We start from the raw sequence: 15,032 nt of genomic DNA on the forward strand, positions 1-15,032 counted from the left end.
CATTTTAGCCTGTTTTCTAGAGAGAAACCTATGGAGCTTGGGTTATTGATCAAATGCAGACACAGCATTAAATTGGTTTTTATCTTCTGCCTTGCATTGCACATTCCAGAGAGAGACAAGGGGGAGTTTGAGGTGGTTCACTATCTGGTGATGTAGACATAGGAATGGATTAGTCTCCATTACAGGCAACAGGAAGAGTTTTTTTTTTTTTTTTTTTAAAAGGGTGGATCAGTCAGAATGGCTATCATCAAAAAATCCACAAACAACAAATGATGGTGAGGGTGTGGCGAGAAGGGAACCCTCCTATGCTGTTGGTGGGAATGTAAATTAGTGCTGCCACTATGCAAAACAGTATAGAGATTCCTTAAAAAACTAAAAGCAGAGCTAACATATGACCCTGCAATCCCACTCCTGGGCATATGTCCAGAGAAAAACATGATCTGAAAGGATGCATGCACCCCAGTGTTCATTGGACCATTGTTTACAATGGTCTAGACATGGAAGCAACCTAAATGTTCACATGAAGATGTGGTACATATATACAATGGGATATTACTCAGCCATTAAAAAGAAGGAAATAATGCCATTTGCAGCAACATGGATAGACTTAGAGAGTGTCATCCTAAGTGAAGTAAGTTAGACAGAGGAGAAATATCATATGACATCCTTTATATGTAGAATCTAAAAAGAAATGATACAAATGAACTTACTTGCAAAACAGAAAGAGACTCACAGACTTAGAGAATAAACTTATGATTCCAGGGTAAAGGGATAGTTAGGGAGTTTGGGAAGGACATGTACTCACTGCTCTATTTGAAATGGAAAACCAACAAGGACCTACTGAATGACACACGGAACTCTATTTAATGCGATGTGCTAGCCTGGATGGGAGGGTGGTTTACGAGAGAATGGATATATGTATGTGTACGGCTGAGTCCCTTCACTATTCATGTGAAACTCACAACATTGTTAATCAGCTGTACCCCAATACAAAATAGATGTTTCAAGTTTGAAAAAAGAAATACTTCTTAAGCAAAAAAAAAAAAAAAAAAGTGGACTTTTTTGAGGGAAGGATATTCAAGTCACAAAAAGTAGTTAACTCTTGTTTCCAAACACTGAACTAAGCTAAATCAAGAACAACATTAGATTGACTCATCACTTTTCATTCACTGTTATTGCATTTATAGTCACTTCTCTGATAAGCACTGAACATTTTGTAATAATTTCATTCTTTGATTTATTCTTAACTTCATTGATATTTATTATGTAGTAAATATGTACCAAACACCTCCTACTTGCTTGGAACTCTGCAGGTCACTGTAATGCACAAAATCCTCCTTTAAGCAACTTGTCTTCTTCCCCCAAAATCAGAACTCTGAGTCAGCCCTCTAAGAGCAGGATAATGTTACCATATAGGGAGAGTCAAAGAGGACCCTTCCTCGTGGGTCTTAGTTCTTGGTAAGGACACAAAGAAGAATCTGAGGTCTTACCTGTGGCAAAAACAAGTTTATTGAAGAAAGAACAGAAAGAACACCTCAAGGGAGAGGTGGGCTGAGCCAAGAGAGGCACTGGCACCGATATGATGAGGTAGGGGGTTTTTCAAGACAGAGCTTTTACATATTCATCTAGACAGGCATGGACTGACAGTTTTGATCGACAGTTGCAAGTTACATAACAACACGCTCTACTGCGCATGTCTTTCTCATAATTCAATCTGTTATAATCAGATGTATGTATGTATAGAATATTTATGAACCCTTAATAGGCTCCCAGCTGCCTAAGGTCACTTGAGGACACAGCCTCAAGAGTACTTGTGCTGGAGTTGGAAAAGTCTCTGTGGTTATTTTGCAGTGTATCTGTGAGCTCTCCTGAGCAGCATAGAGGCATTTTGGGGTGGGGTTTAGAGATAAGCTTGAGTCATATTTGGCTAGGTCACCCCTTGTTGCTCAAGCCTAACTTCTTACCTAACAGATAACTAGGAATGTTCTCAGACAGATAAATGACTGTGGTTATGTCTGGATTTATAAGCTGTGCCAGAGAACACAGATGGTATGTCTATTGGATTGGTGTGACTAAGACAGACATGGTCCCCTTTCTTAGAGGACTTACAGTCTAGCTGACACAATAGACTATCAAGCAAGTAATTCTAGTTGAATGTGAGGATCAGTTTGATTAGTTTTCTGTGATTGTTGTTTTCATTCTGTCTGCCCTCTGAGGGATAAGGATAAGAGGCTTATGGAAACTTCCTGATGGGAGAGACTGACTGAGGGGGAAACTGGGTCTTGTTCTGATGGGCGGGGCCATGCTCAGTAAATGTTTAATCCAATTTTCTGTTGATGGGTGGGGCAAGTCCCTGTCAGTCTCTTGTGGGGTCACTGCTCCTTTCTCCTGGGTCCTGGTATGCACAAGATTTAGTTTGTGCCTTCCAAGAGTCTGTTTCCCCAGTCCTGTGTAAGTTCTGGCAGCTCTATGGAAAGGTTAATGGCAACCTCCTCCAAGAGGGCTTATGCCACACCCAGCTCTGCTGCACCCAGAGCCCCTGCCCCTGTGGCGGGCCACTGCTGACCTGTACCTCTGCAAGAGACACTCAAAAACTCAAAGACAGGTCTGGCTTAGTCTCTGTGGGGTCTCCTGTTGTGCACAGGTTTTGTTTGAGCCCTCCAAGCATCTCTGGTGGGTATGGGGTTTGATTCTAAATGTGATTTGGCCTCTCCTACCATCTTTCTGGGGCTTCTCCTTTGCCATTAGATGTGGGGTATCTTTTTTTGGTGGGATCCAATATTCTCCTGTTAATGATTCCTCAGCAGCAAGTTGCAATTTTGGAGTTCTCACAGGAGAAGTTGAGCGCACATCCTTCTACTCCACCACCTTATTTGATAACCACAAGAGATGTCCTTTTCATTATAGGGGTCTGGAATGCAAAAGTAGGAAGTCAACAAATACTTGGAGTAACAGGAAAATTTGGCTTTGGAGTACAAAATGATACAGGGCAAAGGCTAACAGAGTTTTGCCAACAGAATGCACTGGTTATAGCAAACACCCTCTTTGAATAACACAAGAGAAGACTCTACACATGGACATCACCAGATGGTCAATACTGAAATCAGACTGATTATATTCTTTGCAGGCAAAGATGGAGAAGCTTTATATAGTCAGCAGAAACAAGACCAGGAGCTGACTGTGGCTCAGATCATGAACTTCTTATTGCAAACTTCAGACTTAAATTGAAGAAAGTGGGGAAAACCGCTAGACCATTCAGGTATGACCTAAATCAAATCCCTTATGATTATACAGTGAAAGTGACAAATAGATTCAAGGGGTTAGATCTGATAGACAGAGTGCCTGAAGAACTATGGATGGAGGTTTGTAACATTGTACAGGAAGCAGTGATCAAGACCATCCCCAAGAAAAAAATGCAAAAAGGTAAAATGGTTGTCTGAGGAGGTCTTACAAATAGCTGAGAAAAGAAGAGAAGCTAAAGGCAAAGGAGAAAAGGAAAGATATACCCATTTGAATGCAGAGCTCCAAAGAATCATAAGGAGAGCTAAGAAAGCCTTCCTCAGTGATCAATGCAAAGAAATAGAGGGAAACAATAGAATGGAAAAGACTAGAAATCTCTTCAAGAAAATTAGAGATACCAAGGGAACATTTCATGCAAAGATGGGCTCAATAAAGGACAGAAATGGTATGGACCTAACAGAAGCAGAAAATATTAAGAAAGGTGGCAAGAATACACAGAAGAGCTATACAAAAAAGATCTTAATCACCCAGTAACCACAGTGGTGTGATCACTCACCTAGAGCCAGACTTCCTTGAATGTGAAGTTAAGTGGGCCTTAGGAAGCATCAGTATGAACAAAGCTAGTGGAGGTGATGGAATTCCAGTTGAGCTCTTTCAAATCCTAAAAGATGATGCTGTGAAAGTGCTGCACTCAATGTGTCAGCAAATTTGGAAAATTCAGCAGTGGCCACAGGACTGGAAAATGTCAGTTTTCATTCCAATCCCTAAGAAAGACAATGCCAAAGAATGCTCAAACTACTGTACAATTGCACTCATCCCACAAATTCTGAGCTAGCAAAGTAACGCTCAAAATTCTCCAAGCCAGACTTCAACAGTACATGAACTGTGAAATTCCAGATGTTCAAACTGGATTTAGAAAAGGCAGAGAAACCAGAGAGCAAATTGCCAGCATCTGTTGGATCATTGAAAAAGTAAGAGAGTTCCAGAAAAACATCTACTTGTGCTTTATTGACTATGCCAAAGCCTTTGACTGGGTGGATTACCACAAACTGTGAGACATTTTTAAAGAGATGGGAATACCAGACCACCTTACCTGCCTCCTGAGAAATCTGTATGCAGGTCAAGAAGCACCAGTTAGAACTGGACATGGAACAACATACTGGTTCCAAATTGGGAAAGGAGTACTTCAAGGCTGTATATTGTTACCCTGCTTATTTAACTTATATGCAGAGTTCATCATGTGAAATGCTGGGCTGGATGATGCACAAGTTGGAATCAAGATTGTTGGGAAAAGTATCAATAACTTCAGATATGCAGAGGACACCACCCTTTATTAGAAAGTGAAGAACTAGAGAGTCTCTTGATGAAAGTGAAAGACGAGGGTGAAAAAGCTGACTTAAAACTCAACATTAAGAAAACTAAGATCATGGCATCTGGTCCCATCATTTCATGGCAAATAGATGGGAAAACAATGGAAATAGTGAAGACTTTTTATTTTTTCACACTCCAATATCACTGCAGATGGTGACTGCAGCCATGAAATTAAAAGACGCTTGCTCCTTGGAAGAAAAGCTATGACCAAGCTAGACAGCATATTAAAAAGCAAAGACATTACTTTGTGAACAAAGGTCCTTGTAGAGAAAGCTATGGTTTTTCCAGTATTCATGTATGGATGTAAGAGTTGGACCATAAAGAAAGCTGAGCGCCGAAGAATTGGTGCTTTTGAACTTGGTGCTGGAGAAAACTCTTGAGAATCCCTTTGATTGCAAGGAGATCAAATCAGTCAATCCAAATGAAATCAGTCATGAATATTCATTGGGATGAATGAATGAATGAATGAATGTGCTGAAACTGAAAGTCCAATACTTTGGCCACCTGATTCAAAGAACTGACTCACTGAAAAAGACCCTGATGCTGGCAAGATTGAAGGCAGGAGGAGAAGGTGATGACAGAGGATGAGATGGTTGGATGGCATCACTGAACTCGATGACATGAGTTTGAGCAAGCTCCTGGAATTGGTGATGGACGGGAAAGCCTGGTGTGCTGCAGTCCATGGAGTCACAAAGAGTTGGACATGACAGTGAATGAACTGAACTGTGATGAGCATTATGCTAGAGGAAATATAGGGTGCTATCATAACACATTTTAGGGGAATTTCATCTAGTCTAGGGTCTTGAGGAAAGGCTCCTGGGAAAACGAATATTTAAACTGAGATTTACCAGCAAGATAGAGCTTTGTAATGTCAAAGTGATGCTTGGTATGAGTGATTTTGAGGGGAAGTGAAGTGAAGTGAAAGTTGCTCAGTCGTGTCTGAGTCTTTGTTACCACATGGACTATATAGTCCATGTAATTCTCCAGGCCAGAACACTGGAGTGGGTAGACTTTTCCTTCTCCAGGGGATCTTCCTAACCCAGGGATCGAACTCAGGTCTCCTGAATTGCAAGTTCTTTACCAAGTGAGCTATCAGGGAAGCCCCTTTGAGTGGGAAGCTGGGATGTATATGTAGTGATAATGATGCAGGCCTTGGGAGCCATGTTCAAAATACTGGAGCTGAGAAGGTACATGGAATTCTGTATGATTCTTTAACGAAGGTGAATATAGAAGGATGCTGCTGTAGAGATTGCAAATGTGAATTATGGAGGGGAGCTTGTTAGAGTCTATCTTTTCTACCAACTTGCCTTTTCTCTTCAAATTCCTATATTTGAGTGGAAGGAGAGATATATGATTGATCTATAAATTTCTAGGGAAAGAGGATCTTTCCCCCGACCCCACCAAAAGAAGAAACTTCTTAAAACAAGAGCACTCCTATTTTATATTTTATTCAAATAAAATTTTTATACTTTATATGCACAAAATATTTAATGTCTTATACTTTCTAATTTATATTTCCCATATCTTTTAGTATAATATAAGGTAAAGGACTTCCCTGGTGGTTCAGACGGTAAAGCGTCTGCTTACAATGCAGGAGACCCAGGTTCGATCCCTGGGTTGGGAAGACCCTCTGGTGAAGGAAATGGCAACCCACTAGTACTCTTGCCTGGAAAATCCCATGGATGGAGGAGCGTGGTAGGCTACAGTCCATGGGGTAGCAAAGAGTCGGACACGACTGAGTAACTTCACTTTCACTTTCAAGGTATATAAAGTTTGATTGATTATATGGCGATCTAGATTAGTTTTTATCTTTATTGGCATTCCAATTGTATCAGCATTAGAAGAAATAAGTTGAGGAAGTTTTATAGTGAGCATCCAGATGGCCTGAAAATAATTCTGCATGATCCTTTAAGGAAGGTGAATGTAGAAGGATGCTGTTGTAAGGAATTGTAAATGAAAATTGTGGAGGGAAGCTTGTTATAGTCTATCTTCTTCGTACCAACTTGCCTTCTTCCTGAAAACTCCTGTCTCTAGGTCAGGTCCCCAAGCATTGGAGTAATCAGTTCTTTTTTCAGGAATGTTAGTTACCACATCTAGATTCATTGCCTGTACCAATAGAACCTGTACCAGCCCACCAAGATGGGCTTCCCTAGTAGCTCAGATGGTAAAGCATCCACCTGCAATGCAGGAGACCTGGGTTTGATCCCTGGGTCAGGAAGATCCCCTGGAGAAAGAAATGGCAACCCACTCTACTATCCTTGCCTGGAAAATCCCACGGAAAAAGGAGCCTGGTGGGCTACAGTCTATGCGGTCACAAAAAGTTGGACATGACTGAGCAGATAACACACATGCCAATATAAAGAACACAGAGAGTATGTCCATTGGATTGGGCTGACTAACCAGTGACTCTAGCGAGATGCTAGCTGTCATACATATTGATTATAAATAATGTCTCCATATCTCACAGTAGTTCATAAATCAAAGAGATTTCAAAATATCTCTCTCTCTGATTTGTTCTAATGAGCTGTGTCATCTGGAACTTTTCTTTTAGTATTCGTATATGACCTGGCCCTGGTGCCACTGCAGTTCAAATCCTTTTTAAAAAAAATCTTTATTTATTTATATTGGAGTGTAGTTGATTAACAGTGTTGTATTAGTTTTGGGTGTACAGCAAACTGATCCAGTTATACATAAGAATGTGTATATTCTTTTTCATTTTTTTCCCATTTAGGTTATTACAGAATATTGAGAGCTCCCTATGCTATACAGTAGGTCCTTGATGGCTATCAATTTTTAAATATAGCAATGGGAGGCCTTACAAATAGCTGTGAAAAGAAGAGAAGCAAAAAGCAAAGGAGAAAAGGAAAGATATAAGCATTTGAATGCAGAGTTCCAAAGAACAGCAAGAAGAGATAAGAAAGCCTTCCTCAGCAATCAATGCAAAGAAACAGAGGAAAACAACAGAATGGGAAAGACTAGAGATCTCTTCAAGAAAATTAGAGATTCCAAGGGAACATTTCATGCAAAGATGGGCTCGATAAAGGACAGAAATGGTATGGACCTAACGGAAGCACAAAATATTAAGAAGAGGTGGCAAGAATACACAGAAGAACTATACAAAAAAGATTTTCACGACCAAGATAATCATGATAGTATGATCACTCACCTAGAGCCAGACATCCTGGAATGTGAAGTCAAATGGACCTTAGAAAGCATCACTATGAACAAAGCTAGTGGAGGTGATGGAATTTCACTTGAGCTCTTTCAAATCCTGAAAGATGATGCTATGAAAGTGCTGCACTCAATTTGCCAGCAAATTTGGAAAACTCAGCAGTGGCCACAGGACTGGAAAAGGTCAGTTTTCATTCCAATCCCAAAGAAAGGCAATGCCAAAGAATGCTCAAACTACTGCACAACTGCACTCATCTCACATGCTAGTAAAGTAATGCTCAAAATTCTCCAAGCCAGGCTTTAGCAGTACATGGACCGTGAACTTCCAGATGTTCAAGCTGGTTTTAGAAAAGGCAGAGGAACCAGAGATCAAATTGCCAAGATCTGCTGGATCATTGAAAAAGCAAGAGAGTTCAGAAAAACATCAATTTCTGCTTTCTTGACTATGCCAAAGCCTTTGACTATGTGGATCACAATAAACTGTGGAAAATTCTGAAAGAGATGGGAATACCAGACCACCTGACCTGCCCCTTGAGAAACTTATATGCAGGTCAGGAAACAACAGGTAGAATTGGACATGAAACAACAGACTGGTTCCAAATAGGAAAAGGAGTATGTCAAGGCTGTATATTGTCACCCTGCTTATTTAACTTATATGCAGAGTACATCATGAGAAGCGCTGGGCCAGATGAAGCACAAGCTGGAATCAAGATTGTCGGGAGAAATCAATAACCTCAGATATGCAGATGACACCAGCCTTATGGCAGAAAGTGAAGAGGAACTCAAAAGCCTCTTGATGAGAGTGAAAGAGGAGTGTTAAAAAGTTGGCTTAAAGCTCAACATTCAGAAAATGAAGATCATGGCATCTGGTCCCATCACTTCATGGGAAATAGATGGGGAAACAGTGGAAACAGTGTCAGGCTTTATTTTTTGGGGCTCCAAAATCACTGCAGATGGTGACTGCAGCCATGAAATTAAAAGACGCTTACTCCTTGGAAGAAAAGTTATGACCAACCTAGATAGCACATTGAAAAGCATAGACATTACTTTGCCAACAAAGGTCCATCTAGTCAAGGCTATGGTTTTTCCAGTGGTCATGTATGGATGTGAGAGTTGGACTGTGAAGAAGTCTGAGCGCTGAAGAATTGATGCTTTTGAACTGTGGTGCTGGAGAAGACTCTTGAGAGTCCCTTGGACTGAAAGGGTATCCAACCAGTCCGTTCTAAAGGAGATCAGTCCTGGGTGTTCTTTGGAAGGAATGATGCTAAAGCTGAAATTCCAGTACTTTGGCCACCTCATGCGAAGAGTTGACTCATTGGAAAAGACTCTGATGCTGGGAGGGATTGGGGGCAGGAGGAAAAGGGGACGGCAGAGGATGAGATGGCTGGATTGAGTTTGAGTGAACTCCGGGAGTTGGTAATGGACAGGGAGGCCTGGCGTGCTGCGATTCATGGGGTTGCAAAGAGTCAGACACGACTGAGCAACTGAACTGAACTGAACTGAACATGTCAATCCAAATTCCCCATCTATCTTTCCTATCTTCCTTCCCTCCTGGTAACCATAAGTTCATTCTCTAAATCGGTGAGCCTATTTCTGTTTTGTAAATACATTCATTTGTATCATTTTGTTTTTAGATTTTGTATATAAGTGCTATTAATTTGTTCTTCTCTGTCTGACTTGCTTCACTTGGTATGATAATATCCAGGTCCATCCCATCTAATGAAGAAATAAGACAGGTATAAAAATAACTCAATTTTGGACAGTGTGTCACTGGTGTGTTTAAAAAATGACGTGCACAGTGTGAGGATAACGCATTAGCAGACAGAGGCAGCCAGTCATGGCGTATCTGCGTAAGGCACCAAGTGGCCTTTATAATTGGAACCAGGATAAATGCATACTTATACATTTTTATGGGTTTTCTAGTTTATTTCTAGAGCAAATAGGTAAATTTAGAGCGATCAGTTAATTTCAATATATAATTCATTATAAAAATTTCCCAGCTTTTTTCCCACTTAGAAAGATCACAGATGGGGTGTATCTTAGAACTGGGCTGGGATGGAGCTGAGAGGAAGCCTGTCGCTTCATCTGAGGGTTAGCTGCACGGGACTCACCACAATTTGAATATTTACTTCTTTCTTGCGCACAGTCTGATGTCCTTGAGGTTGTCTGTGTTCTTTATGGCCTGGAGCTATTGGGCCCATTTTAATTTGACTGTTCACTTTGTCCTCTGAAATTATGAATAAGGAAAGCATTTAGAGCCATAGGTCTGGTTCTGGGGGGAAAAAAAAGCTGGCTCTATTTTCTGAGGTTCCTTGGCTGGTTATTTTTCAAACCAGAAGACTTTCTTCCCGTGATGTGAAACTCTAAATTGCCAGAAGGGTTAAAAATAACATATTTTTAAAGGTTGCTATACTTGAGAGATCCTTAGACAGTTGCAGCTTCTTTATAGGATTATGAAGAAGCCGCACATGTGGAAAACAATAGAATGTCTGTCTCTCTTTCTCTCTGCATTCTGTGGTCTGTGAATCTGGGAGTAGGTCTAGGATGCTGTTGCCAGACAAGAGAGGGTACTATTTGTACCTGTAGTTGGCAGGTAAAAGTGGTAACACTCAATGAGGCTGACGCTATTTTTTCTTTGGTTGTGACCTCACTCTGTTGCCTTGACAGCTGCTGTGGAAGGTGAAACCTGTGGAACATGTAAAGCTTAGAAACCTCTCACTGAGATTGTTCCCTCTCTGGCTAAGCCCCCTCTTTCAAATGAATTGCATCATTTTCCTTCCCATTGTCACTGGGGTATCCTAGTCTGTCCCTTCACAAAAGCCATCTCTTTCTGCAGCAGGTGTGGCAGAACTTCCATCCTGCTAAGAGTTCTCCAGAGGGAGCTTGGGCCCCAGGGAGTTTCTGAAATCACAAGCATTTAGAGGAAAATTGAAGCTCTGTGGAGTTTCAATCTGCCTTCCCTAAAAAAGGCACATGGGTATAAGTCATTTCTCCATTAAGTCTTCTGTATTCTCCAGTTAGTACTTCCTATGTTTCTCTTTTCCTTAGGCATTTTTTAAAGCTTCTCTGCTTGTCTGTCACCACTCTTTTCTCAGGTATCCCTATGACTCATGAGGAATTGACATAATTTCTTCTTTTGATTCTGTGACAATTAACCTCTGTCCCTGCAGGTGTGGCACAGCTATGCTGGGGAGATGCACTAAAGGGATTAAGGGGCACTTTGTTACCCAAGACTCTTGTTTGGAAGATGCATCCTTCCTAGAACAAGTCTCTAATATCATAGAGAATTTGCACAAATGTTCTGAGTCCCAAACTTCTCTGTATGTGCCCTTTATATTGAAATGGCCAGAAAGAATTTCCAGGTGAAATTTTTGAGATGAAAAGGAGTGCTGGAACTCTGGAGGAGGGTGAAAGGGTCCAACCCCCAGTGTTCCTGTTCTGGGATTTCAGGCAAGGACAATGATGAGTAGAGACCACTGGGTTGGAGATAAATGCCTGGCCTTTTTAGGCAGCATTGTTTAGCACACAGAAGTTACTCTAGGGTGCATCTAGTCCCATTAATTTATTTCACATATGAGGAAATTGAGGCCCAAAACAAAGCTTATTCAAAGTCATCCAGCCAAATAATCTAGCTGAGACTGGAACTCAGATTGCCTAAGTTTCCAGCCGGTGTTTATTCTGCACTAATGGGATTCTCTGGAAAAAGACTATTGTTTTAATGAAATCTTGACCAGTCTATGGACATTACAAAACTTTTTTGGTAAGGTTCTAGTACCATTGAACATTCTTGAATGAAAAAGAACTTACAAAGTCTTTGTAACAGGGCAATCTACTGAGTAACAACTCATGTCCACCTTATTGTCTGTGGAGTAACATTCAGTCACTTTTTTTGCCACTGATTATTTCATGAATACCATACAGTGTGCAAAACATTGAGAGATAGAGAAATGGAAAAAAAATAACGCTTCAACATTCCTGAAACTTGTGAAAGACTTGTATTGCAAGTGACATTTGACCTGAGTTTTGAAAAAGGGGTTCCAAGTAGAATTGGTTTCTAGTATCCAGTCTTTCTGGAACATAAGCTTTCTAGAGAGAAGCAATGACATATAAATTTAGATCACAGAAGTTTTTCTTCTAATTTTTCTAATTTTCTTCTAATTTTTCTTCTAATAAGTTTATAGGGCTGGTTAATTAAACAGGAATAATAGATATAACCTAGCTCATCTTTTGCAAGGCTTTTGAACTCATCCTTTGCAGATTCCTCATTAATAAGCCAGGAAACAAATTCTAGGCCAAATAATTTTTAGGTGAGTGAAGAGTAAACCATAGATTAAGTTGATCATTATAGATTTAATGATCAATTAAATCTATCAATGTAGATTTAATAAGTATTAATTTCTGGGAAATGTAAGGGAGGGATCAGCAAATTTTGACCTGAAGGCAAAATCCGGCCCATTACCTATTTTTAGGTAAATAAAGTGTTATTGGAATAGTGCCTTGGCCATTTATTTTCATGTAGTGTTGGTGGCTGCTTTTGCATTAACACTGGCAGAATTAAGTAATTGCAACAGAGACATAAGGCCTGGGAGAGATACAGTCTCTGTCTCTGTCTTGGGTCAGGTTCCCTGGGAGGCAGAGTCTGGATGGAGATTTGCAAGCAGGAGACCTATCAGTTCAACATCTGTAAGGGAGCGAAGGAGGAAACAATAGGGAAATGGAGAATTTGAGCTACCAAGAATTTGCACATGAAGCCTCAGTCTGTCTTACAGGGAATTGCTATACATCATGTTTAGGATCAATTTTTTTTTTCTTTCTTTTTTTTGTGCTATGGCTAGGCAATTTCATGTATAAGGGCTCAGTTAACTTTCACAAAAAAAATTTCAAGTTAGATACCATTTACCCTATTTATAAATGAAAAAAACTGAAACACATAGAGTTTTTGAGTAATTTGACAGATAAAGCCTGAAATTCTGATGAGCTTGTAAAGGCTCTGTGTATTAATTGGCCAAAAGATTGTTTTGAGCTTAATTCTAGATGGACAAAAATATATCCAGTGATTAAAAAAAAAAAAAAAGTCAAAAAACAACTCATGTGCTTAAGATCATGGCATCCAGTCTATCACTTCACGACGAATAGATGGGGAAACAATGGAAACAGCTTTTATTTTTTTGGGCTCCAAAATCACTGCAGATGGTGACTGAAGATCTAAAATTAAAAGACTAGCTCCTTGAAAGTAAAACCATGACAAACCTACATAGTGTATTGAAAAGCAGAGACATCACTTTGCTGACAAAGGTCTGTCTAGTCAAAGCTATGGTTTTCCAGTAGTCATGTGTGGATGTGAGAGTTGGACCATAAAGAAGGCTGAGCACTGAAGAACTAATGCTTTTGAACTGTGGTGCTGGAGAAGATTCTTGGACAGCAAGGAGATCAAACAAGTCAATCCTAAAGAAAATCAACCTTGAATATTCATTGGAAGGACTGATGCTGAAACTGAAGCTCTATTACTTTGGCCACCTAATGTGAAGAGCCGACTCACTGGAAAAGACCCTGACGCTGAGAAAGATTGATGGCAGGAGGAGAAGGGGGAGACAGAGGAAGACATGGTTGGATGGCATCACCAATTTGATGGACATGAGTTTGAACAAACTCCGGGAGATAGTGAAAAATGGGAAGCCTGGCGTGCTGCATTCTATGGGGTCTCAGAGCCGGACATGACTGAGTGATTGACTGAATGGCAACAACAACATGCTTAAGACATTTATTCAAGATTCACATGACATTACTTGCCCATTAACATCTTTGAAAAATGTATGTATTTATTTGGCTGGGTCTTAGTTGTGGCATGTGAACTCTAAGTTGCAGCATGTGGGATCTTAGCTCCCTGAGAAGGGATTGAACTCAAGCCTCCTGCATTGGGAACATGAAGTTTTAGCCCCTGGACCACCAAAGAAGTCCCATCTGTTAACATCTTGATGATTTACTGTTCGGGTATGTCAAAGGAGAAATTTCACTTCCTCAGTTCACTTATTTTAAAGATCATCTTCAGAAACTATAAAACTCCTAGAGGAGAACATAGGCAAAACACTCTCAGACATACATCACAGCAGGATCCTCTATGACCCACCTCCTAGAATATTGGAAATAAAAGCAAAAATAAACAAATGGGACCTAATTAAACTTAAAAGCTTCGCACAACAAAGGAAACTATAAGCAAGATGAAAAGACAGCCTTCAGAATGGGAGAAAATAATAGCAAATGAAGCAACTGACAAACAACTAATCTCAAAAATATACAAGCAGCTCCTGCAGCTCAATTCCAGAAAAATAAATGACTCAATCAAAAAATGGGCCAAAGAACTAAATAGACATTTCTCCAAAGAAGACATACAGATGGCTAACAAACACATGAAAAGATGCTCAACATCACTCATTATCAGAGAAATGCAAATCAAAACCACTATGAGGTACCATTTCACCCCAGTCAGAATGGCTGCAATCCAAAAGTCTACAAGCAATAAATGCTGGAGAGGGTGTGGAGAAAAGGGAACCCTCTTACACTGTTGGTGGGAATGCAAACTAGTACAGCCACTATGGAGAACAGTGTGGAGATTCCTTAAAAAACTGGAAATAGATCTGCCTTATGATCCAGCAATCCCACTGCTGGGCATACACACTGAGGAAACCTGAATTGAAAGAGACACGTGTACCCCAATGTTCATCACAGCACTGTTTATAATAGCCAGGACATGGAAGCAACCTAGATGTCCATCAGCAGATGAATGGATAAGAAAGCTGTGGTACATATACACAATGGAGTATTACTCAGCCATTAAAAAGAATACATTTGAATCAGTTTTAATGAGGCGGATGAAACTGGAGCCTATTATACAGAGAGAAATAAGCCAGAAAGAAGAACACCAATACAGTATACTAACGCATATATATGGAATTTAGAAAGATGATAACAATAACCCTGTATATGAGACAGCAAAAGAGACACTGATGTATAGAACAGTCTTTTGGACTCTGTGGGAGAAGGAGAGGGTGGGATGATTTGGGAGAATGGCATTGAAATATGTATAATATCATATATGAAACGAGTCACCAGTCCAGGTTCGATGCATGATACTGGATGCTTGGGGCTGGTGCACTGGGACGACCCAGAGGGATGGTATGGGGAGGGAGGAGGGAGGAGGGTTCAGGATGGGGAGCACATGTATACCTGTGGCAGATTCATTTTGATATATG

At 40.3% G+C, this 15,032-nt stretch overlaps 1 long non-coding RNA gene across 2 annotated transcripts in view; it reads left to right on the top strand.

Moving 5' to 3' along the window:
* Positions 1-15,032, top strand: part of LOC129656583 (uncharacterized) — a 96,241-nt gene that overhangs the window by 30,923 nt on the left and 50,286 nt on the right. The window contains exons 2-3 of one of the 2 annotated variants that reach the window (XR_008716409.1): positions 3,128-3,259; positions 7,343-7,587. The exons of the other annotated variant lie outside the window; for it this stretch is intronic. This is a non-coding gene — a long non-coding RNA (uncharacterized LOC129656583). Of the gene's footprint in view, positions 1-3,127; positions 3,260-7,342; positions 7,588-15,032 lie in introns of those variants that run through there. 2 annotated transcript variants of the gene reach the window in all.

The sequence above is a fragment of the Bubalus kerabau genome, chromosome 6 (genome assembly GCF_029407905.1).
Source record: "Bubalus kerabau isolate K-KA32 ecotype Philippines breed swamp buffalo chromosome 6, PCC_UOA_SB_1v2, whole genome shotgun sequence".
NCBI lineage: Eukaryota > Metazoa > Chordata > Mammalia > Artiodactyla > Bovidae > Bubalus > Bubalus kerabau.